We start from the raw sequence: 27,130 nt of genomic DNA on the forward strand, positions 1-27,130 counted from the left end.
TCTGTTAAAGTTGGTGTTGCAGTTCATAAACAAGCATTAACGTGGGTTGAAATAATGACAAACTAGGTTTCCAAGGCTGACTGCAAATTTTGATCAACTTCAGAAGTGAGTTTCCACTTTTTTAATTTGAATATACATAAAATGAAAATTACCTAATAAACTGGTCGATGGAAAAGGTTGTCCAACCATGACATTTAGTTAATTCTTTTTGGTCAAAGGCTGTTTGTATTATCATTAATCTACCCAATAATAGGCAGATATTTTCTGGAATTTTTTATATAAAATAAAATTATATGTTCATAATGATCCCATCTATCTTCTGTAAATCAGTGTGTAGAACCCTTCTCCCAATCAGTCTTGTCATAAATTATCTCAATATAGCAGCAAATATAATGGCTTTTAATCAGTAAACAACATTTTGTACAGTGCAACTTTCATTTTTGATTATGTGGATTTTAGTTACTTGTAAAAGCAATGCAATACATGGTAATTTACTGTCACTTTCCCTAAGCCTTTTCTCTGCATCTATATGGTTCTCAATGCATTTTTTGGTTTCCTTTAAAACAAGTTTGGAGACTTTTTTCCAACACATAGGGAGGGATTCACATAGAGGAAGATGTTCTGACTTCTATGAACTATTTGCCAGCAGTATTTCAGGAAGGGATCAGAAATATCTGTGCTGATTGATATGTTGGAAACTTTTAAACCTGCCTTCCCTTAGGAAGACTTTCATTGCTTTCTCTCCTCTGTGCCATTTTGCTGCTTTATCACATATGTATTTCAAGTTTGTCTGTCTCCAATGCCTGAACCCACAAATGTTCACCACACATCGTCTTATTTTTGTCCAGAGTTTTTCAATTTATATATTTGAGCAAAAAATGAAAGAGTAATAGGTCATGTAAGTTGACTTCAGATCTGTTCATTGCTGTTGCACTTGCTAAGGGTTGGAAGTCCAATAAATGCAGAATCACACAAGCAACAAAGCGTGGTTGACATCCTGCTCCAGACACAGTATATAATTTCTGTTTAAAATACTTAAGTAAGTTCCCTGCTGCAAAATCCAGAAAAATGAACAGGAAAAAAAAAATGTATTAAAGAAATGGTGATAAAAGATTGAAAAGATAAAAAAAAATGTTTGAAAATTTCTACCTCTTTTGTAGAATCAGAGACAGAAGAGAACACAGGCTTAAATGCAAACCAATGAGGCGTTTCAAACACATAATAGGAATTCTATCTGTTGGAAATTAAAACAAAACCACATACGGTACTAAATTAATAATGAAAAAGGCAACCGAAGTTACTGTAAAAGAGAAATGCAAAATTATTTGTAGCAGTTTAGACTTATGATTTGGGTTTTTTAATCTACTTTGACAATTTACTATTTTGTCTTCCAAGAACTCTTTGTGTATCTCATCTAAATATTGCTTACTTATAAATCATAATTAACTTGCACTCAATTACCTGTCTTGCAATTATTTATATTAATCACCAGGAGTAATAGGTCATCTGTTTTTAAAGGTATTCTTCTTGGAAAAGAGACAAAGAATTCTAAAATTTAAAAGAACAAATACCAAAGTGAAATAATTCCTGAGAGTCTGGGATTTTGGGAATTCGTGTGTGAATGCTGGGGATTGTAATTCCAGTGACTGGTTTTTATCTGTTGGATATGAAATATAGTACATCATACTTTATGGATTAATTCAGTAGTCTCAAAAGTTTTTGCTGATGGCAGAATTGCTACACAAGCAAGCAAGAAATTAAAAGCAAATGAAATACAATGGTACTGTGAGTTACAAGTAAATATCTGACTGTTGCCATTGACTCCAGTGAATGTAACACATACTTAATGGGGTTTGAAATGCAGTAAGTGGCATTATACTCTTCTTTGTGGTGTTCATATTAGGATTACAAGTGTCATTTACACCATGAGATATATTTTAACCTATTTTATATTTTCCAAGATAGATTTTTCTGTCTCAATATTCATATACACTATTCTTATAATAGCTTTTTATTGTATTTCAAAAGAGCATTTCTCTTTTGCATGCCTCTAAAGTGCTTTAAGAGATTTACTAAATGAAAGCCTCCTTTCCTTTTAAAGCTCATGTTTATTTTTTCATGTTTATTATTTCATTTTTCCTTTCCTTTTAAAGCTCGTGTTTATTTTTTCATGCTGCCAACATTAAGACTAAGTGCATATAGGTCTGTTCTCACAAAATTTAATGGAGGAAAATCAACATTTACCTTTTGTAATTTTATTCTAGCTATATGCTAAAATTATTTCTGCTTTTGATGGAATCAACAGATTGGTTATATAAAACTGTTTTGCTTGCTCAGGTTCAGATGTCCCAGTTTGCTCATAACCAAGAATCTGTCTATGCTGTGAGACTTAACAAGCCAGAGAAGAGAGCACCTGTTACAATCTGAAGTTCAAGAAAAGTATTTATCCTATTAGAACCTGTTCTAAAATAAGAATTACTGAGAAAGATGAAAGGAAAAAAGCTGTCAGGTCTTTCTAATTTATGCATTTTTTTTTCCTCAGCTGCTCGCTGTTTGCACTGTTTACAGGCTGGTGCAACAACTTTTACAAGTGCATTACTCCTTCAGTACCAATAAAGCCCTAGTGTGTAAACCTCTGTGTAAATAATTTGCTAGAAGAGGAAGGAAAGATCTTGAGGCTGAATTTTTCATTTAATTGGAAGTGTTTATATCTCACAGATGAGCAAGGATTATGGTTTAGTGGTGAGTATTTTATATTTGCAACCGTCTTTTAAAACCTCTTTGATTCTTGCCACAAGAAATAAATTATGGGAGGGGATGAGGATGTAAATTAACATTTGAAGGGGAAAGAATTGAAGCCATTGTGGCTAAGTCACATTGATATAGATTTGATGTTATATGCTTCCCTGTGTAGTGTCTGTATAGATTGTGTGGTCAATGTCAGAGAATCCCTGTGTAGTGTCTGTATAGATTGTGTGGTCAATGTCAGAGAACCTTATCCTCACAACAGAGAGCTAAATATGAGCAACTGCTCCGTGTGGTAGAAATACTGGCATGTTTTTACCATGCTAAAGAAGATTCATTGAAATTCTAATTCCAGGCTCAAGAATTATTTAAGAACAAATGCAACTAAATCAATGAATGTATTTTAAATAATGTATTTTAATTTACAGGTATTACAATGGAAAAAAAAATCCATTTACTCTGTCCTTCATCTCTGAAGCACATCAAAGCCTGACTGAATTCTCTGTGTGAAGGAAGGAAGAGAAATACCAGATGACAGCATTGGGCTGCTATTTAGACAAAGGAGAAGAGGAGTGATCTGAACCATCAGCCTGTACTTGGCTTATGTCTAACTTCACTGTTAACAGGAATACAGCTGCAAAAAACTTTAGTGGACACATTTGCTTGAGAAGGTAACCTACCACCATGGACTCCTTTTATTTTTTGCTGTCAAAAGAATAGACAGGAGTTATCCTAAGGATGTAAAAATGATAGGCCTAAGTATTAAAAGTAAGTGCTAAATAGAGAGCTGACATGAGTTCATCCTTCAAAGGGTACCAGATTGCCCTAAAAGATAATTCTCAGCATCAGTAGAAATCATGGATATGTCAGATAATGGAAATGGTGTTTGCCGGGAACTACAGCTGCCAGTTTTCCAGTCGACAATATGAATGAATACTTGGGCTAAAAGAGTAATTTACTAGATATTTCATTGACAAATTATTTTTACATATCTAGTGAATGAAAATTTATCCCTGAAGTTTTGAGCTATTATTTCTAATCCTGGTGATATACCCCAAGTAATAATAACATTTTTTGAAGTCCTGGCTTTTAGAGATTTTAAATACCCATGTTTCTACCTCATCCTTTGTAATTGTTAAGCAAAGACACACATACTTACATTAACCTACATGTTCTTAAATATCCAAATCAAATCTTCCAGACCATTAATGGTTTTCTTCAATTTTTTTCCTGAATTACCAGTGCAATCTAGAGGTATGGCCTCCTTTTCCCCCTAGATACATGATTGATATAAGTTATGGAAAATGTCAGTGTTCAAATATAGACTGTTTCTTCACATCTGAAAGAACTAAAGCTATTATGTATTTTTAAAGATGTTCTGATTCTAATTTTTTTCTATTATAAATTAAAAATGGCAGCCTGAATTAATAGTCCTATTCATGTTTGCACTTAGTAAAAAACTATAAAGAAGCAAATTCAAAATCTTTCATGAATTTTTTTTGTACAATAGCAATTTCCACTGCTGCTCATTGAGGGAGAAGGTTAGTGGATTTATATTTGTTTTCCTTTCATTTAAAACAAAAGGATTAGTCAGACAGTTTTATTCACAAAGTTAGAACACAATAATTAAAAAATCATTTGGCAAATTTAATATACAACTATGTTAAAGGACAGTATCCAATTTTCTCTTTGTTGCCTGTCTATTGTTGTAAATGGGTAAGTGGGTCTGAAGTGTATATTGCTCTGAATTACAACCAAGGTTCTGGACACTTCCATCCTGGGAAAAGTTGACATGCATGCTTGAATTTTAATCAGTAGGTCCTGTATTTCTCCAGTGAACTTCATCAAAGCTAAGATACAACAGCACTTTTGCAAATTTTAATAAGCTAAGACATTTTGTGCTAATTTCTTCAATGTTTGGTAAAAATGTCTCATGGCTTCATAGCTCTAGGACCACAGACATTTGGTCCAAGAATCACACTGCATCTATTCCAAAATAACCCTGTGAATTATATAACATATATGTAATAAATTCCTCATATAAGTGAGGAATTTCAACACACACTGGTTTAATCCACCAATTTACTGATTTTGCATTTATTGGTAATGTATAATATGCTAACACTGTGCATTGAATCCTACAGGAACAGAGTGTTTGTATTGCAGAAATATTAAAAGGTTGTGACCTTTCGAAGACAGTTTCACATGGGGTGGTCTGAGACTTAATATCAGTTTCTCACCAGGAATATCTCACACAAACCATCACAATTTTTAAAAAAAAAAAATTAACTTCTCTTGTTAAAAAAAAGAGAAATAACAACAGCAGAATAAGAGTAATTATTTTTCTTTCTAGAACACAGAGCTTAATCTGTTAGAAGTAGTTACTTTGTCAGCCAGATTTTGAAACCAGCCACTCATCTATGAATTAGTTGCCTGTTGTCTGAGGCTATGTATCATTATGCAAATGTGCATATTGCTAAATGACCTTTGTGGTTAAATTTAGATGATCACTTAAGGAAAAACTGTCAGTTTTATTTCATTTCCCCAAAGTCTTTGTCAGTGTATTTATGGATCTCAGTCACCCTGGAGTAGTGGTTTAAAATATGCCAAAATGCATTCAATATATGTGATTAGCAGAACTAACTTAACCAGTTTCCTCCTGGTTATTGTGACCTCCTTCCGTTCAAGAGATGCTTCTTGATTTTTTTTTTTTAAACATGCACTATAAATGCATAAATGTTTTATGATAGGTATCATTTAATCTGTATTTTCCCTCAGAGGCTTCCATCAAATTTGGGAACAAATTTTTCTGAAATGGCACCTCTCAAGACAAATGATAGTGGGGTTTTTTTAAAGTTAAATGTTGTATTATAATGAACAGGTTTTACTTCTATATAAGTGAAAGAACAGGCCTTCCAGGTTTATAAAATAGGATGTCACAGTAAATGTTCTCTTAAGCAATTGAAGTGCATTTACAAGTAAAAATGCACTGATATTTACCACATTAGTGATTACAAGGCAATTATAAAATCACACCAGCTTATTAAAATTGATGAGAAATGTTATAGATATACGTGATTTGTTAAAAGTATCACTGTAGCTGATAATTTTACAAAATATGCCGTGAGAAGATTAATAAGTTATGCTGATAGTAAAACCTGGAACATTTAAATTATTTAAAAAATTCTTGGTGTTTTTTGTTTGTTTGTTTGTTTGTTTGTTGATTTTTGGGGTTTTTTGGTTGTTTTTTGAGTGAGTGAGAGATCACAGGGGAAAAAACCCTTATGATTAAACATTTGGGGTTTTTCCATTAAAGTTGCATTAACAAGACCACTTAAGATTTAGACCATCCCTAAAAACATTCTGTATATTTCCTATTTATTTTATTAATTTCCTTTATCCTTTATTTATTTTTTAACAATAACAGCAATAGTGATATAATTTAATTTGTCTTTCTGGCTTAGACTAAAATTTTAAGTTTTAAATCATGCAATATTTAGATAGGTTTGTTTAAGAAATTACCTAGGCTCTTCTGTGATCTTAAATAAACTGCAATTATATAATACTTCAGATATGTTTTATTTGCAGTCTGTTGAAGCTCATGGGGATGTTTCTACTGACCCACAATGGCTTAGGACACACGCATTTTTCATTGCAATTGTCAAGGATTGCTGAATTCAGTAGCCTAGCAGGAGTGAGGCTGCTGCAGCTCTGTATGAGCTCGAGGTGAGTCTGAGCATGTGAGTATGTGAATTTGCAGAGTGAGTAAATTAAAAATGGATTACTGCTGAAATTTTTCAAAAGAACAGTAGTCACAGGCATATCTAAAAATATTCTAAGCCATGCTTCTATAAATGCACAAGTGCTTAGCCAAAGGGCAGATATATTAGCAATATTATCTACCTAATATCCAGTGTGCAATACTAAAATTTGGAGTAATATTAATTATATCACAAATATAAAAATCTAAATAATTAGCAAATATAAGGAAGTTGTAGCTTGCTCCTAAAATTTCAAAAGCAGAAACAAATGCTAAACTACACATATTATTCTTCATGAGATGTCTGCTCAGATCTAATATGTAGCTAATTCAATTTCCATACCAAATGTAATAAGCAAACTAGAGAAACTAGCATAGCAATTTCAGGAAAAAGTATGGAATGATTCCATTTAATATTTTACTTTTAAACTTTGTTGTTCATCCAAGAGTCATAAAAGTGACACCTTGTGGTAATGAAGAACATTGTTCCAGTGTTCATTAGCCACAGAAAGGGTGTTTTAAACTGCCTTCCCTGTAATACAAATAGACTAATGTCATACTTGAACCACAAAGTCAGCCAGTAACCTTTCACTGTGAAAGATACCCATTGAACATCAGATTCAAACTGTCTGAAATGTTTTTCTAACCTTGCTCTGGTGCTTTTGCAATAATTTCACACCTTTAGAGTACTAATTGGGTTTGAACAATTCTCTCAGCTGAATCTTGCACTTGATCCTGATGAAGATGAATGCACAAAGCAAAAAAACCCCTGAGAATCAGATTAATTTCATCTTCTTTGTATAGATACCATGTGCACGTACATATCCCTTGAGGGCAATACAGAGAGTATATTGTTTAACTATGTCTGCAGCACACTCAGGGGCTATAGGGTGATATCTCTGTTTGCCACCTTCCTTTTTGTCTGTGCACAGTCATTGCAGAGCTAAAGGCTAAAAGGATAGTTCAGTGGTCTTGAATAATGTTGGTAAGTGGGGTAGCCAAACTGTTTCCCATTTAGAGCTGCTCTCCTAGCAAGTAATCACAGTTTGATCATTACAGCCACAAAGTGCTGAGCCTGAGTTCCCAGTGAGATCTCTAACCCTGACAAAAGTCAGCTCCTTTACCTACAAGATGTGGTCATAACTTATTTAGAAATATAATTTATTAAGAAATCTAATTCCTCAGCCTTATTCTCATTCTAGGTTTAAGTCCAGCTTTAGCCATCCTGACTCTTACTACAGATAAACCTACATATAAACCAGTCTCCCCTCACTTGGCAGCAGCTCACATATCTAGGAGGCATGAATTAAAAAGCCTGTTCCAACTACCTTCTCATCATGAGGCTCAGAGATTACAGAAACTGAGGGCTAATGTGAGAGAAAAGTTGGTAAGAAAAAAAAAATTCACAAGTGGGTGATGGATTTCTCTGAGTAGTTGGCCAGACACCATCCAAAATGATATTAATATTTTTGAAAGCAGTAGTTAAATGAATTCCATCTTTGTTAGTTGCTTCTTCCAGGAAATGACATTGAAGAATTTGGAATATTGCATGACGTGAAGGGATTTATTAAAGGAGTAACTAAAATGTGATATAATTATAATCATTGTTCCTACTTTTAAAGCCTTTGTTCTACAGGGATAAAAAAATGAAATGTAAAGTTAGATTGAGTTAAGAACATTGTAACAACCTCCTGAAGAAACAAGACAGAACAGGATAATGATCTTTGCAGGTTTATGTAATTTTAGGAAAGAATCAATACAAATTTTACTTTCACCTGAGGACTTTCTGTGGTATTCTAATGCCACATTTGGTTGTAATAAATTATTCTATAGCTCTATATGAAATTGTTGAAGCTATATATTTGAATATTAAAGAAATATTAGGATTTTTTATGTTGCTGTAATGCATAGATGTTGTAGTTGAGACGGTCATGGTTGAGACAGAGACAACACAACACCAATTTCAGAAGGCTTCAAAACCGTTTTTATTCTAGCATGCATGCTTTTTATACATTCGTAAAAAACTCCTAAGTTTACACTTAACTCATTGGTCAGAAGAGACAAACAAAGTGCTTATTGGAATAGAGAGTTGCAGGTTTCTCTTATTTATCCTTCTCTCTTTCTTGGTTTCCATGTCAACGACCTTGATAGGAAATTCTTTCAGGGTCCTCTTATCAAACTTCTCTGTAGCTCAGAGAAGTAGCTGTAAAACCTCTTCCACACATAGACAGTAGAATTAGTAATGTGGTAATAGACACTGACGTAATAGTAGTATTAAATCGTAATGTGGTGTAGACACTGATGACTGTTTTTGCAAAATTCAACACTAAATATCTCTTAATCCAATGAGCAAATAACATCACAGTACGGTATAAATATGAATTAATAAAAATTAATTATGCTAGAATATAAAATGAAGAAAGATATTTAAATCTTGACATGCAAGTTATGGTGGAATGAAGTGGAAACTTGCAAAGTGGTCAATTGTACTTATGGTCATACTGTAGAGTCAGATCAATTTACCCTTAGTGAAGGATTAGGCAGGTGCAAGGTACAACTGGTTTCTGTGGAGAGGCTGACATGCTGGATTTTACTGCATAATTTATACTTATTCATATCAATTCCATGAAGTTCTCAATTTCAAAAGGTAATCTTTCATTCATCAGGGGGACTAATTAGAGTCAACTTTTTAAAGGACTAGTTGATACAGAGCTGGTACAGAACTGTATAAGACTATACAAATCAATAAAACTACAAGGAGTCACAATTTCAAGCAAAGGGGGTGTGGAAAGAACTTGTATACTTGAGAACTAGCCTGAATTACCATCTGTGAAGTGCCAAACAAGATGATAACTTACAGGGAACAAAAAAGTCATCTGATCAGAGAAAAATTGCTAACTCTCGGAAGTCATATGCAAAGGTAACATGAGAATTGCCAAGGTTCAAGGAGAATTACATCTTGCCAAGATAGTAAAATAAGGTATAAAAGAATTTTCTATTTTATTTTGAAATACAGACAAGCTCTTCCCACTCACTGTCAGTCCTATTCCTGCTACCCAGGGAATAACAAAGCTGGCAGGTGTTGTCTAGGACACAAGGGATCAAATAACTCTTCAGATTTGCAACAGCTAGGAGTAATGGAGCATCAATCTCATTGTGCAGCTGTAAGATACAGGACAGGGAGTGGGTTTCAAGGCTGTTACCATTTTCTCTTTCTCCAGTGAACAGTTTCACATCTATTTGTCAAAGAAAACCACGTATTTACAGGAGAGCCAACACATCCAAGAAAGGAATTAGTCTGCATCTGCTACTGACCTTTGCTTACATGAACTCTCAGACAATTTGAGAGTTCATTAGTTGAGATGATTCATTTGGGACCATCTCTCATCCAATACAACCAAAACATTGAGTAGATACAATAATTCAGAAGAATTCTTACTGGCTGCTTCCATAGGAGAAGAGGAGCAAAGCAGCATCACATCTTGACCTCTCTGAAGGTCAGTAAGTAAACAGTGGCACTGTCATGGGGCAGGTCTTAAGGCACATTTTGACTTTTAGCATTTGGCTGATTCAGTGATCCTCTCCCATCAAGCCTGGCTAACTATGCAGCCAGCAGGCAGGAAACAGAATAGACTGTCCTGTCCAAAGACTAACACACAGACACATTGACACACACATCAAAAAATGTAGATTCCTGAGAATGCAGACACTGCTTAACTGTTCTGTCATCATCACAAAAGCTGCCACCAGGATCTATTCTGAATAAAGATCTTGCTTAATATTTCAACTGATGGCTTCAGAGTAGAATAGAAAAATGAGAAGTAGTCTAATGACAAGTACACTAATAAAACAACAAGGTAGAGAAGAACTGGAGAAGACAAAACCAATACAATTAAGGCAATTAATATAAAATTTCAAAATACAAGGTGGTACACTAACAGATCAGGGAGGACTGGCTTTGCCATCAAAACCTTGCAGCTAAACACAGCAGCTGGAATCACGTCTGTGCAGTATTGACTCAGACAGTGACAACTGCTGAGATGCAGCTGCAGAAAAGAAAACTTTGATATTTCAATCAGGTGAAGCAGTTAGCAATGCCAGGAAAAATCTAATTAAGGCAGTCTTAAATAGTCTAGCCTTGATGACATTTACTGCAGGATGCTTAGAGAATGGATGAAGTATCTTTAATGCAGTTAGAGGATATCCATGAAAATCTTTGCAGCTTTGGAAATGCATCCAAGTCTGGAGAAGCTATGTCCTTTTTAAAAAGGGGATATTTTGGGGTAGAAAAACTGGGTGTTTGGATTTTAGCTGTTGAAAAACAAAATCGCTAAAAACTATATGTCTCAAGGATTCTATATGTAACAGATCTGTGTTATTTTTAGGGATGAAGTATGATAATTAGCTATTTTTTGTGTTAGGCTAGCAGCTTTGCTAGACAACTGACACAACTATCTTTTGGTTATTTTCTAGTGGAGGTAACAATTCTGGCTTTGGCAGGCATATAACTGTTTCTCAGATAAAGTCTATTTTCTCTCTTTGAGTGGCACTAGATATTCCATCTTAAAGAAATGGATAGTCATAAGTTAGACATCAGAAACACCCTTTCTAAGTTTCTAAGAGAATTCTCTGGAGGAAAAAAAAAAAAAAAAGCACATTTTCTCTTTTTCCCTATGGGCAAATTTCTATTTTAGTTTATTAACTCTGAATCATGCTTCCCAGATGATTTCCAGCATCTGTGTACTGTTTGTTCATAGAGCATAGCAGATGCTTGTTTAGAACCTTAGAGGGGTGCTGTTATGTGTTGTTCTGTTATAAGATTAGAGTTAGAAATAGTCTTCAAATATCATGTTTGTTCTTGCTCCTAGGAAAAATTCTCCAGCTATGAATTTGAAGTTCAAGATACCAGTAGATCAGTCTGGGGTTCTGTACATCTCTGTGCCCCTATATCATATCACCTTCTGCATGATTTCCAGCAATTTTAAATGAAAATGGTTAAAGAATTAAAATAAAAGCCCTTTGAAAAAAATTCAAATATTTAAATTCTTTTGTTGTAGGGCACTTTTACTTCTCTGTGCTATTCCTCTTGTAGATTTTGGCTGCTATCTCAAACAGTCTGCACACAGCTATAGGAATTCTTCTCTGGGGTGCTCTTTGGAACATTTATAGACAATTCTTATTCAAATCTGAATATTAGAAAAGAGTATCATAAAGAGGTTTAAAAAAAACAACATACTGGCAAATATGTATGTATAGGTAGTTTAATTGCAATATCTGTTGCAGAGGGGCAGAATCAACTCCCTCGACCCACTGTCCCAAGATGCAGCCCAAGATATGATTGGCTTTCTGGGCAGTTCTCTACAGGAGACCAGAGAATGGATAGACTGACTCAAAACAACTAGGCAGACTCTGTGTGTGTGTGTGTGTGTGTGTGTGTGTGTGTGTGTGTGTGTTTGGGAAGGGGCAGGGCAAGGTCTGAATAGGTGGGGCAGTGCAGTGTTCCACACCCTGCCCCTGGAGCCTCTGGTCTGGTCCTACAGTGTCTGCCAAAGCACATGGCACACTGACAGCCCAAAACTGGTCTCTATGGGCCCATTGGGTACATTAAAGTGCAGGCATGTACCTGGGGAAGAGCCCTGGGAGACCAGAGAAGACAAAAAGGAGCGGCACTGTTGTGATGCTGATGAGTGCCACTGCCTGGGATTTACAAGTAGCTGAGGCCATGGTGGATCTAAGGCATTGACTGTATATATCTTTCCCTCTCCTTTTTTTTTTTTTTTTTCTCTTTCTCTCTTTCTGCTGCTAATTTATTGAAATATGTCTTAAGCCAGACTAAAAAGATCCAGTCAATGCTTTAGTAAGGGCCAGTTGTGTCTGGATAAGTTGAAGTTGTCTAATTCTAAATTTCCTAGAGATAAAGTTTATGACGTGACTTACTTTGAACTGGAAGTTGTTTCTAAATTTGCCAAATACCTTATTTTATCTTTGTGTTCTAAAGTAAAATTTTGTATTTAAATCTCCTGAGAATTTTGATTTTTCTCTTGTGCACCGCCAGAGTGAACACAATTACCTTTCCCCTTAAACTCACCCAACAAGCTTGCAACTCAACAATGGCATACATACCTGTCCTTGTTTCCACCACCTATGCATTTAAATGCATCTTGCCCTTTAGTTTGACCAGCAGTTCCCTACTCTGCCATGCAGGTCTCTTGCCTTCCTTGCCCTGCTTTCTTACTCCTGGGATTGCCAGGTGTTGCTCTCAACGGAAGAGCTTTTTAAAGATTTGCCAGCTCCATTGGCCTCCTTTGTTCCTGTGGGCAGTTTGCCAAGGGATCCTATTGCTTTGAAGACCTGAAGATCCTAGAGCTCATGATTCTGACTTTACTCCTTACCTGACCCATATCGCTCAGGACTGCAAACTCCACACTGCATCCCAGGCTGCCTCCAGTCTCGACATCTGTGATTAGCTCACTTGTGCTGGTGACCAACAGACCCAGTACGGCCTCCCCTCTGGAAGGGCTGTCTATTACCTGGCTCAAGAAGTTATTCCCCATGCACTGCAGGACTGTCCTGTACTGCCTGCAGCTCGCTGTGCTACTTTCCCAGCAGATGTTGGGGAGGCTGAAGTGTCCCAGCAGGACAAGAGCCAGTGAGCACGATGCCTTCTGTGGTGGGAGAAAGAAGGCTTCAGCAATAGGCTCCCCTGCATCAGGTGGTCTGTACTAGACATCAGCTAGGAGGTTCTCTTTGTTGCCTTGATCTCTGATTCTTACCCATGGGTTTTTGAATTGTTCTTCAAAGAAAGCTTCTCACACTCAATTCAGCCCCTGATGTAGAAGGGCAATCTCTCCACCTCTCCTACCTCTGTTCTGAACAGTCTGTCGATAGCTGTCGATAATCATTGTCCAATCATGGGATTCCTCTCACCAAGTTTCAGTAATGGCAACAAGGTCATATCTTTCTAGCACAGTGGCTTCTGACTCCTGCTTGTTGTTCATGATGTGTACATTAGTCATTAGCAATATCCAGCTAAAGAGAGAAGGAATTTGTCTAGTGGTTGGTAGTGTGCCTTACCTATATCTTTTTTAATTCCTTCTGATTTCCTAATTATTGTACTTGAGCATTACCTGTTTGGCATTAATCTATCTCAACAGTGAGACTTTCTGCCTTCAGTTATGCTGGGCTATTTGAACCTGAGTCAACAGGCCGTCAACAGCTGAGCTGGCTGTTAAAACAAACACAAATGTATCAAAAATTATCTACTTCAATTCCTCTTTTCCCAGTATATTAGTTTAATTAAAGTAACTACAGTAGCTAGGAAAAAAGCTAGAATAAAGTGTGTTGCATCTTGTTCAAATACCATTTGCATTAAAAAGTTGGCAAAGTAAAGCCAAAATCAAGTTCCAGCAATAAGCACAAACCAACAATGAAAGTGTGAATTACAATATTGTTTTAAAATAATGATAGCTATTTTCCTAGTACACTTGTTCATAGTTCAGTTATCTCTTACTGAACAGCTATTCTGTGATTCAGCTTAATCATTCTGAAGCCCATGATCCTATGCTTTATTTGGCATGCATTATTCAATATCTGTCTCTAACACAGCTATTGTTAAATTTCTTTTATATGAATCAGTTCACTACAGAATGTGCATTTCTTGAATGATCACACAGAGGGATAAAGTAGGAAGGATTTTATGACTGTGAATCAAAGACATAAAAGTATTAGTGTCAAATTTACAAGGTGAAGGATTATTTAACTGGAGATGTCTAAGATGTAGGGTTTTTTCAGAGTACATGATTTCTATAACTCTGAATTACAAATATTTTTGGCTTCAGGCGGATTTCTGGCTTCTGAGAAATTCTGCAACTGAGCTATGGGTGTTAGTCAGGCAACACAGAATGAACAAAACCTAGAAAAGCCTAGTCTAAAGAGAATACCTAGTATCATGTGAGATCTACTTTCAGATGCAAACAGATTACAAAACTGACAATAAAACATTTTTAACCAATGATTTAGTATCCTTTTCCAGCAAACTTCCACATCATAGGGCATCCTCCATACCTAATACTGCAACAAAAAAGTTTACTTTATTGCCAGAAAAACTCCAGTCTAGACTTCAGTCTAATCCTTCTTGCAAATAACTTTGACATCTTGTCTCACTGTTGGTTGGTGTTCATAATTGTGCTCTTCAAGTGTTACTTTATTGGCTAAGAGCCACTAAGTAACAGCAGGAAGCATCTTCCTCTCAGCAAAGTACACCCAGCTAATTCGGGTGGCTGGAACCTGCTCCTGAGCTTTCTGCAGCTTTAAGCATTGATTCCAGCTGCCAGTTAACCACATGTGATTTTTTCCCCTAGTGATTTCTTTTCTTATATATTTTATACCACATGGAATTTCGTGCTACATTACCATTGTTGATGGAACAGAAATTTACTTTTTTATTTCTAGGACAAAATGCCAAACATTTGAGTTCCCTTCTTCAAAGAACAGTCATTCCAGACTTCAAAGAAAAGAAAGGGTGATCAGAATTTCTTTTACCCCCTAAATTTTATTCTTCAAAATCACATTTATTTTTGACATAGCAAAATCTATCTCAAATAAAAATATAGAATACCTTCAAATATTAGTTATAAGTGGAAGAGGTCTTAAAAATATCAGCTTATATTTGAAGCTTTGGCAACCGAGAAGATGAGCTCTTATAATGAAGAGACCAAAGAAAATCTTAATGATAAATGGTAGTATTGGTCTCAGCTGTAACTGTTCAATGTTACATCCTCTATTCAGATCCTAGATGCTAATGGCAACACTTTCTAAACCAGGAGTTTTGATGACAAGCAAATCACAGCTGATAAATGAATTCAGCCTCCTCCATGTACTCCCAAGCATTTAGTATCCTAGTATCTTGTAATCAGTCTCACATCAGAAAAATACTATTGCCCAAAAAATAAGATTAAAAAAGGAGTTAAGAAAACAGTGTAAACTGTTTATAGGAAACAGGTATGGCTGCATGCTGCAATTCCCACGCAATCCTTAAATGGGCAGGCTGCCTAAGGTGAAGACTGCAAGATGACAGTAGAGCTGCTTGCCCCTTTGCAAAGCCTAAGAAACCACTGTACTGAGCCATCAGGCACTTTGGGAGATGCGTGTCAGGGCCCAGATTTTGCCTTGACCTTCTCGGGGAGGTGTCTGCCCGGCTCAGGGCTGGCCCAGGAGGAGCAGGCCTGAGGCCTCGGCAGAGCGAGCGGCGTGTCCCTGCCGTGCAGCTCTGCGAGCGGGCCTCAGGCTGCCGGGCCCTGCTGCTGACCCCTGCCTGAGCCGGGCTGCGGCTGTGTCCTGCCTGGGTCCTGCTGATCCAGATCCTCACTAGATGGTTGTCCCTGCTGGACCTCATCCTTTCTCTGTCACAGCAAGCGGCTGTGCTGAGCGGTGCTGTGGGACGGGCCCGGCTGCCGCTGTCCTGCCCTTTGAGCGCTGCTCCTTGTGCGCGCTTCTCGGAGGGAAGCTGTAGGGTCAGAAGGGTCCTTGTCATTTTCCAGAAAAGCCTTTCACTTCTGAAATCACATTTTGGTATTTTATACTAAGAAAGCTGTGCTTTCCAAGCAAACTTGAAAAATAATTGTTTTACTCCAATTCCTTTAGGTGTTTATATTACATCAATTATAATAATATTAACAGATTAACTCGCTAATGCCAAATTATTCGTGGGGTATATTTCTGAACCTCTCCCAAAGCTGTAGAAGCTGTACAACTTAATTTATGTCCGTTCATGGCTCAACATCAGCCAGGCAATAAGTTTACTTCCAACATATTTCCATGCCTTTGATAAAATTGTTTCTCTAGTGTTCATTTGTCTGAAAAATTCCTTTGTTGAAAGAAAATTGAACTGAAATTGGAAATGGAAATGAATTGAAAAATGTTTTTGTATTGCAGTCCACATATTGCTCTGTGTTATATCTTCTAATTCACATATAATAATTATAATGGTTTATGGAAAGCCAAAGCATTTGTAGAAAAGAGTGCATTTGCCCCCTTCTCATAAAAATAGATCCAGATTGTATTTGTTGTTGCAGCTGGTGAACATCCTCAAGGACATCTCCCACAGGAGGAGGAATGTCTGGGAAGTGCCATTACAGAGGAAAATATGCTACTAACTCCATTCCAGGGTCCGAGCTGCGGTGAAACAGAAAAGGGAAATAAAATTCAGTCATACAGTGAGAATTATCTACAAAACTATTGATTCTTTTTAAAAAGCAAACAGTATTTTTGCTAAGAATTTTACAGCTGTCTCTTCTACAGTAGAAAATTAACATCCACTTCTTTCCAAAAGTACGTTTCCACCATGTTTCCATCTCCAATTCCTCCAAAATACAGATATGGATCTAGAAGTGCAAACAAGCATCTCTTTCCTAGAGAGGTTTCAGCCCTGTAGGAATGCTTGCAGGCAACAGAATGCATGTCATATTTTCAGAAGGTTACTTCAGGTCCTATTTCCTTGTTTTTCTCCCTTTTAAAACCAACTGAGGTTAACTATATCAAATTGAAAATTAAATACTGAAAATTTTCTTTTAAACTCCATTTTTTAATTAGTAGTGAGCCATTTGCCTCCTAGGATCTGACCTTACTTTGTAACCTGGAAATACACAAAAGACCTCTAAGTTTCTCTGAGGTGTAGGTTATTTCTCTGAAATAGCTCTACAATATGCACAGAAAATTAAAACAACAACAACAACAAATTAATCTTTTTATAGCTGACTATTCCCAAGAAATTGGGAAATCTGTAATCATGTTGAGTCCAGATTATATGCTGAAGTAAACACATTTTATGTAGTCTAAAATAATACATTGAGATTGTGTTTCAGTGGAAGTTTAGAAAATAATTTTTTTTGACAGGAAAGGTTTGCCTAAAGGCTAAAGTAGGTTCTGACAATCTAGGATGGGATGATTTCACATAAATGACGACAACATTTTCTGATTTAGAATATGAAAAAAATATAACTAAAAAAGTGCATATAAAGATAAGTATTTCTTTGGCTGACAAAAATGCTCTTTTGGCTCAAACCCACTTCTAGCCAGAAGACACTGTGGCTTTTTGACTTTCTATATAATGTTGGAATTAGGATTAGAACATATTGAACATATTCCTTCAGGTATAATAATTAACTTGGAACTAAGCCAGAATTTTCTGGAGTTAACCATCTACAGTAGAAAAGACGTGTTTTGTTTCTTTTTTCTCTGAATTTCTGTGTTCACCTGTTGTGAATTAAACGTACAAGCTGTATAAGCATTTTTCTAACTGCTCAATTCATCTTCCTCCTTTAAGGCAATCTGACAGATTTTCTTCAGGTTTTGTTGGGGTTTTTTTCAATAACACATTTAATGTCTTCTACAATTTTGACTAATTCTTTTAGTGCTTCTTTCATCCATGTTCCTTATAACTGTCATTTAGAAACACAGCTTTGATCTCAGTGTAGTACTATAACAGCTTCTCCCTTGGGATACAGGAGCATAGCAATCCTGTATTTCCAGTCTCTCAGACCAATGGAACTGCCCAGTTGCACTTGTGTGTCACCTCTTTTCCTTGACAGTCAGTATTGCATCTCCTTCTGTTATCACTGGGACTGGGGTCCAGGCGTGTTTCTGTGAGCTGCCCTTGTTTATCATGCTTTGAGATCTCTGGGGAAATATTCAGCTATTCAGGCTGATTGCAAAGGCAAAGAGACTGAGTTGTGTCTCTTTATCTGAGTCCTGCCTAGAGAGTCATAAAACCATAGATGGATTTGGGTTGGAAGGGACATTAAAGACCATCTGGTTCCAACACCCTTCCATTAGATCAGGTTGCTCAAAGCCCCATCCAGCCTGGCTTGGAACACTTCCAGGGATGGGGCATCCACAGCTTCTATGGGTAACATGTTCCAGTGCATCACCACCCTCACAGCAACAAATTTCTTTCTGACATCTAATCTAACCCTGCTTCTTTCAGTTAAAAAACATTACCTCTTGTTCAATCACTACATCTTAAACTATTTCTCTCATATTCTAAGAGCCTTCACCCTCTGCTAATAAATAATCCTCTGCTAATAAATGCAGATATTACCATATTGAATTTTTCCGTCATTGATTGATTCTGCTTTCCTTAATCACTCATTGAATCAACAGCCAAATTTATCAGCACTGACTGAATTATTTTTGTCCTCAGGTCTGTGAAAATACAAATAAATGTAAAATCAGTCCCAGGAGAATATGTTGAAACAAAAATAACCATTTGCATAGCATGTTGAGATTTGAGATCCATGTTACTCAGATGTTAATCCTTGTGCCTATAATTTTTATCAAATGCATTTATAATTTCATGAAAATTATACCAACATAATTTTACAAGATCAATTTTCCAGGTAGCCATGTTGGTTAGAAGTAATTACATTATCCTCTTTTAGTTGCTTATTTCTTGAATCCTGTGTAAGGCTTTACACAATTACAACAATCTTTTTAATATTGACAACATGAGACTTTTGACTGATGACAGATTATTTGATGACAGACATGGTAATGCAATGTGGCTTTTTACCCTCTAAATAATCCAGATATGTGCTTAAATACCTATTAATCCTAAAATGTTATATTAGTGTGAACATAATAGTGAACTGAATAATATCTTGTCTCATGTTTTATTTGATGAAAGATTTGAGCAGAGTTTTGAGAAATACTTTAGTCTCAGTTGTCACTTCCCTAGAAACTTGGGGCTTTTCATATTCAAAAATATTTTTGCAAGATTTCAGTATATGAAACACTTTTTCCTAACAAAGGAATACATTCAAGGCCTTATTTTTCATTCCTGAGAATTCTCTGTGTTTTTCTGTTGGAAGTTTCAATCTGAAAGGGTTGATGACTACATTTTTTGTATCTTATGCAGGCAGGTGTTACATAAGGAAGAAAAGAAGCCCATGAAAGTCCCACAAGGACTACAATTCAAACTGGTCCTTCATGAATATTTTTAGATGCACCTCCCAGAAAAAAGCAGCTGGCCTTAAATCAGTGGTAGTATGGAGAGAATGAGGGATGGAAGGAATATTATTACCCATCCTCTCCTATCTTTTTCCCTAAGAATTTAAGGTTTATTAAACTGCCATTGTTAGAGTCCATACATAATTTAATATCTTTATGCATTCACTAGTTAGATCATACTTTGAAAATTTTATTTTAATTGTCTGTCAGTGCCCTGATAGATTTTGTCCACAGAATGTAATCTAATATACAGCTATATGTTTAAAACCAAGAATCACCTGCAGGACACACGGAAATATTTTTCTGTATCTTTTTGTAAGCAGACATCTGTTTCTGGCATTCAGAATATCAAAGGCACTCCTGTGTAAATAACATGATGAAGAACAAATTCATAAATTAAAGATCAAAGTCAACTAGATATTTTATCCTCTGTGTACTTTTAGAGATTTATTTGGTAAATAAATAAAACAATTCTATTGTTTTATTTCCATTTAATAAATTAGTTTGCAATAGCCTATGCCTTCAGATATCTGAAGAACGGATATTCAAGTTAATTAATTTTGTTTCTGATTTTCTTTTGCTATGATTTTATTTTAAGAATACAATATGATCTATTGTTCTTTTTTATCAAATTCTTTCATTAATTTTAATTAATGAAGCCATAGCATTTTTAATTATAAGAAGCCTTTGAACACAGTGGAAAATCAGCACCTATAGGATAAATGAAAGTCTTTGGAAAGTTCAGAGACTAATTAGGAGACTGGATCTAATACATTTCTTTCCCTCAGTGGTATTGGATTTTATACATGTGTCGTGGTTTAAGCCCAGCTGGCAGCTGAGCCCCACGCAGTTGCTCGCTCACTCCCCCCTGGTGAGATGGGGGAGAGAATCATGAGGGTAAAAGTGAGAAAACCTGTGGGCTGAGTGAAATACAGTTTAATAAGGAAAGCAAAGGTTCTGCACACAGGAAAGCAAACCAAGGAATTCATTCACTGCTTCCCATGGATAAGTTGATGTTCAGCTATCCCCAGGAAAGCAGCACTCTGTTGTGTATGATGGTGACCATGAAGAAAATGAGCTCTGCCTCAGCCAAAACCAGCACAGCAAGATCTTAAAGGCTTAAATAGATGTAAAACATGTAATACTGAGGTTATCCCCTAATTTTTTTACAAAAAGATCTGAATTTAGTTGAATATATAACTTTGCTGCTATTCTGGAACAATTGTTCCTTTTTTTTCTGAACAATAACTTTGCTTAAACTGTTTGTTTTTGGGTTCTTTTTTACAATCAGTGAATACTTAATGTCCTTTTCTAAGAGATTTCTTTAGTTTGGAAGAGTGTCTTGAAAACTGATACTTTTTTTCTGAGATGGGTTTTAAGTATGTGATTAAAGGCATATACTTCTGTCCTGTGATGATCATGGCCAGGCCAGTATTGTTTTATTTATAATTGTTTTCTCAAATGAAGAAAACAAGTAGGTTTGTGTTGGTTGTTTTTGGGTTTTTTGGCACTGCTATTCAGGGAATTATTTTTCTGGATTTTTTCCTGGAAGAAATAAATGTAATATTTTGTGTCCCCTTAAATCACTGAGTAAGAATTTTCTTTAGTATTGTTTATGTCAGTGAAATTTGAGATACATGTGAACAGGAGGTTGAGTAAAGGTGAAAAATACGTAAGTGCTATGAGATGATGATGCTTAATGATTTTGAACGGAGAATGATATGTATTCATGTGTTCTGATAGTTATTCTTATGTGTTTTTTAGTGGTTTAGTGTGGTGGGAAATTAGGTTGGTGGCTAAGTTTCTTGCATATAAAGACAGGAATGTCTGGTTGTGGATGCCAAAGACCTCCAATTATATGTAGGAAGTAAAATGTAGAACATATTACAAAGAAAAGGAGCTGTGGGTTAGCTACTCTTGAAGCACACTAACTGTGCTTAGCTACTCTTGAAGCACAGTGACTGATATCAGGTAGATAAATGATCCTAGATTAAATACCTCATCTTATAACTGAGTGATTCTATAGTCTCTCAAATATTATTTTGAAAGTTTTTCTTTTTCAATTAGTTGTTTTTAGAAGATGGTGGGGAGGGGTGTTAATCTTTCTAAATTCTGAATCCAGAATAGCACATCAATCTGTGAGGCTTACCAAAAGGGAAAAATAAGATCTATGCCTGCTAAAATGTTTTGTACAAAAACAAGAGCTATTTAGTGATTAAGAGGGGTTTTTTTTGTACTTTTTCTCTGCAAAACTTCTAAAGGGAAATTGACTGGTAGGAAGAAAGAACATATTTATTGAACTTTTGCAATGGCTGTTAAAATCCAATATTTCAGTTCAAGGTGAACTGTATATCACTGAATACCCTTGAACCATCTTCAGTGATCCTCGCTATGTACCTTGAATATCCTTTGAGTCGACTGGCAGAATGAGGTACACAGGGAGGATTCATTCCCACACCAAGTGTTTGAACACTCAATGCAATGCTACTGCTGAGGAGTCATAGTGGTTCATGAATCTTATCAAATTCAACTGAAGTAAAAAACGAGACGAAATATGCAAGTGACTGCATTGTGCCATAGACAAACATCTGTTTGTCAATGATAATGTTAAATTTTCATACATGTAGACTATGCATTCTAGTGTATCACTTTCAAGAAGTAACAGAAGGTTGAGTTGCTGTGTGAATATTTTCCAATGCCAATCTTAGTACCCAGGGTAACTGGGAAAATGTTGGGAGATTAGAAGTGTTCAAAGGATATTTCCATTTATACTACAGATTATGGGTAATCAATTGAAGAATTGACATGACATGAGCTTTAGTTTAAATAGCAGTGATGGAAGTTAAGACCAAAAATGTAGGAAGAGATATTGTTACAACTGGGACCCCCACAGATATTGTACATGCATGGGTCTGCCATTTAGAGAAATGTTTCTCACTTCAGTTTTCAGGAAAGATGTGTTAACAAAAATAAAATTCCAGGAAGAAGGAATTTGGTCAGAAGTACAGCATTTCTAATCTACAGAAATGTCATATGATGACAATCTTAGAACTATCTGCCATAAAAACATGTATATTTGAATAGAACTTTCAGACAGCTTTTGAGACTGGCTTGAACAAGAGAATTTGAAGATATGCAGAGTAAGGGTAAAGTCATTGTTACCATCAGAAAGAAGCAGAATTAGACTTGCTCATGAGATTTTACATAAAGCAGCTTCTTTTCTGCATGAACGAGGAAACTTGTTACTCTAACTGCTTTGTTCATTTCTTTCAAGAGAAGACTTTTTTGAGATCAGAATAAAAATTCAACAGCATTGCTCACTCTAGATAAGATTAGAAATTTAAAAACCTTCATTTCAATGCTGAAAAATTAAAATAGCAATATATATAAAAATATACATATTTAAAGTTTTATGCCTATCCCCCCATTCTGCAAAGTGAGAATTTTGCACTTTTTTTCCCCCACAAGTCTAAAACTTGTTCATTGAATAATGTCACACCTTTTCTAGGGTAAATTATTTTCTTCTGATGTCACGCTTACAACCTTTTCTTGGTGTCATGTACTATTTTTAGAATGTATTCTCTATCTTATATAATAGTCCTTAGTTTTCTCCTCTTGTTCTCTGTCATATTCCACTGTTTTTGTCATCTTAATTTGTATTTATGTTCCTTTAGTTTCTTTCTTGCCTTAAGGATTTTCTCCAAGTTGATTATTAGCCCTTAGGCTGTCTGTTTATTCCTGGTGACTCTCCTTCTCTTTTTCTGAGCCTTCCTAAACATTAACTCACTGTCCAGCTTTACATTAACACTCTGTAGTGGAAGCTCCTTGCTCCACTTTCTTTAATTCTGTAAAAAAATAACTGTAAAAAAGTTATTTTTTTACTTAGTGTACTTAGCATTTTGTAACAAGCATTCAAGCTAGAAGAGAAAGCAAAAATTTTACTGTCATCCTTTACTCTGTTCTTTTAAAGTATATCCAGTATTATACAGTGTACAAAACCATACTGTAATTTCTGTACTGGTTCTGTGAAGTACAATGAAGATAAAATGTTCAGGAAAGAAAAAATTACTCCGTGCAGATGCTGTGGATACTTCTGATGGCATGGCAGATCTCAGAATCACAGAATGGATGCAGCTGGAACTGTGAGTCATCTTATTCAGCCCCACTATTCAATCAGGGTCATCCTAGATGACAAGGCATGGGATTGTCCAGACAGTTTTAAATATCTCCAGTGAGGGAGACTCCACAACCTCTCTGGGCAGTCTTTTCCAGTGCTCAGTCACCTGAATAGTAAAGTCTCCTGCATACTGAGGTGCAACTTCCTGTGCATCAGAGGCCTGCTGCCTCTTGTCCTATTGCTTGGCACTGCTGAGCAGAGCCTGTCTCCATCCTCTTGACCCCTCTTCAAACACTGAGCGACATTGATGAGGTCCTGTCACAGTTATCTCTTCTCCAGGCTGAACAAGCCCATCTCTCTCACTCTTTCCTCATAAGAGAGATGCTTCTGTCCCTTAATAATCTTCACTGACCTCTGCTGGAACTCCTTTCGGAACTCCATGCATTTCTCATTCTAAGGAGCCTAGAACTAGACACACCATGCCAGATATGCCTAACCAGGGGTGAGTAGAGGGGCAGGATCACTCCCCTCAATCTGCTGGACATTCTAATACTCAACATTCCATGAGTAGTAACCTACTCTACTAGTGAGGGAAATGTTTAATTGAATAGCATTTTCCTGGATGTATAATGGGTGCAGAAAATAAATATAGTCAAGCTTTGTTTTTTGAGTGTTTAAATCTTTAGGTTCATTAAGTTGGCTTTTTTTCAATGCAGAAATATCAGATGTGCAGCATAGGACCACTGATCCTAGGACCACTGATCCTGATTTGCCAGGGGCCATAATTTCGTGCTTCAGGAAAGAATTGCTATGGTGTGCTGGGATGACATATTTTCCTAAAGCAAACCTGCTAGTGGTACAGCTTTGAAGCATGGCCTGGCCGTGTACTAGGCTATTTCATTTCACCCTAATATAACTCTGGAGGATGTTCATGTTTATGTGGATATCTTTGACTTGTGGAGCTTCACTATTTTCTCTGTCAGTCTTATTGTGGCAATTACAGTTTTTACTATATCTAGTGCTGTGAGTACATTGAAAAAAAATAAAAATGGTTTACTGGTTTACTTCTTCAGACACTGAATTTTTCTATTTTCTAAGAAACATTATAGGATTGCAAATAAATATGATTCACCTGGCTATTCCAGGCACATGGAGTTTGCCCAGGTTTCCAGTTATTGTTACAGACTGAGATCACACTCCAGAGCATTGCCACTCATGTGAGCATGAGGCAAAAAAGAGCCATCAGAAATGAGCACTTGTTCTCCAAGTATGGGGTGTCTTCAGTGCATTGCAAAATGAAATTCCAGATTCTCTAAATCTCAATCTTCTTGGATAACAGTGGGGTTTGTTTTGTTCTAGTTTTAAGGAAAATCATGAAACTCCTTTTACAGTTTTGGACTTGCTGTAATTCTGACTATCTAGTGAAAAATACAGGTTTTGTAGAATTTGAGATTCATCAAAAACTGCTGGTTAGATTTAAAATGTAAAAATTGCAAAAAATAAAGTTGGCTGCAATCCCACCATAATTTTGAGTATAGTAACAGAAGGACTGCAACAGATTTTAAAGCTCTAACAGCATTAATCAGGAGCACAAAAAATAAGTCAGAATTGACAATTCAGCATACTACAAAATATTAAAAGGGTAAAAATTACCAGAATAATTCTTCTACTTTACAAGTATGTTTGAAAGATTTTCCTTGAATCTTTATGTCTTAGAGATTACATGCTAAAAAATAATTTTAGAGAAAAAAATGCAAACTTCATGCTTTAAGTGTTTGGGGTTTGTTTTTTTTTTAATATTTTAAAGTTTCAAATTCTCAGGGAAGATAAATGCACAGAACTTACAGATTTTCATGGCAACTTAATGTACATCTATTTTTTTTCCTCTTGTATTTAATTTTATATTAAGAAACTCAGCTCATGGGTGGATTTAGAGGCCTGTGGAGACAAAACATTTTAAAATTCCTTGTTACATTGGAGTAGTATCATAGAAAAGAGGGAAAATAAATAAATGCTTTCCATTCCATGGCATGCTATAATTTTTTTTAAAATTAATTTCAAAACCAATTAACCAAATATGTTGAAAGAAACATGTTTGAAGCATCTCATGAAATCATGTTCTGAAGGCATATTTGTCTGTTACATGTAAATCTCAATTCTCCAGATTCTAGCATCTAGAGGACTGAAAGAAATTAGCTGCCGGGGAATCAGCATTTTATTTGGGGTCACTAAGAGGTTCTGTCCCATTTCTTAGCACACAGTTGCTGAATTTTAGTACGAGTGGGGACATTTAATGCAACATTCCCAACATTACTTAAAAAAATTAAAACTCAAATACTTTTGGTTTGTACTCTAAAAACAACCATCTTTGTGGCTACTGGGGATTGCATGTGTTCTGTCCTCTCTCCACTACAGATATTTCTGGATTATTTTCTCTGACTACAGGTGATAGAAAGTCCTATCTTCTTCTGAAGAATCTCCCCCTATTGAATATATTCTACTGCTGAGCATAACACTGGACCATTACCATAAGAAAGATCTGAATTTTTTCCACTTCTAATGTTTAAGCCCGTACCAAACCTTTTAAAACTGAAGCAGCATTAGTCAATCATGCAAGCACTTTCCAATATTAATTTATCTCAAAATGTACTATTTCCTTATACTTGAATTAATCTTCCAGCTTTTTTAATATTTTAAATTTTTAGACTAACATTGTATATAACCTAATTTTTGAATAGAATTCTTGCTCATTAATTTATTTTTATGTAGCAGAATGCCTGTTTACTGAACAGCAATGGGAACATATTGGGATGTGTCCTCATATCCCAGACAACTAATTTATCATCGTCAGGGACTAACATCACAAATATAAATTTGTTATATTGTTGGGCTGAGTTTAAAAAAATCTGAAAAGCTATATCTGTAGAAGAATAAAATAGAGGTCACTGTCTACAAAATTTGGTTTCAGATTTTAAGACTGCAATTCTGGGACTACTAGAGATAGAAGATTTTGAAATAATTTCTTATACATAAAATAGGAAAGAAATTATCTCCTTGTCCTTTAATTACCAGGGTGTTTGTCATGGAAATTTACTTCACCCAGCCAGATAGATACATCTAATGAGTTCTATGGGCTTTTGAAGAAGATTGTTTCCATTACTGACAAGAATGATGAATTTATAAATAAGTTGTTAAACTGGTTCTAGTTCAGAAAGAGTTGACAGAAATAGATCAATCCTCATGGAAAAAAACTGTGTGACCTAATCCAAACTCAGATCAGTTAAAGGATACATGTTCCTGTCCCTTTGGATGCAGCAGTAATAACATTTCTTTTCCTGCTCCTTACATTTCTACACAAACCTGCTAACCTTAGCTCTTACACAGACTTTTTGTATCTTTTAGCCCAGAGTTTGTCCTTAGTCCTGACATGGCTAAGTAGAGATAAAAAAAACATTCATCAGGTAAATGTTGATGTTTCATAAGCTCATCAGGAATGCCATGAA

At 35.7% G+C, this 27,130-nt stretch overlaps 1 protein-coding gene and 1 long non-coding RNA gene across 2 annotated transcripts in view; one reads left to right on the plus strand and one right to left on the minus strand.

The window, feature by feature from the left end:
* ARAP2 (ArfGAP with RhoGAP domain, ankyrin repeat and PH domain 2) overlaps positions 1-27,130 on the plus strand; it is a 196,162-nt gene that overhangs the window by 19,421 nt on the left and 149,611 nt on the right. Inside the window, exons 4-6 of the mRNA XM_064418435.1 lie at positions 2,543-2,742; positions 3,174-3,416; positions 6,334-6,471. The gene's annotated coding sequence lies outside the window, so the exon portion shown is untranslated. The remainder of the gene's footprint in view (positions 1-2,542; positions 2,743-3,173; positions 3,417-6,333; positions 6,472-27,130) is intronic.
* LOC135299412 (uncharacterized) lies at positions 8,467-15,716 on the minus strand. Its single transcript, XR_010361393.1, has 2 exons — positions 15,123-15,716; positions 8,467-13,730 (listed from the first exon to the last, which is right to left on the minus strand). It is a non-coding gene; the product is annotated as an uncharacterized LOC135299412 (long non-coding RNA).

Source organism: Passer domesticus, chromosome 4 (genome assembly GCF_036417665.1).
Source record: "Passer domesticus isolate bPasDom1 chromosome 4, bPasDom1.hap1, whole genome shotgun sequence".
NCBI lineage: Eukaryota > Metazoa > Chordata > Aves > Passeriformes > Passeridae > Passer > Passer domesticus.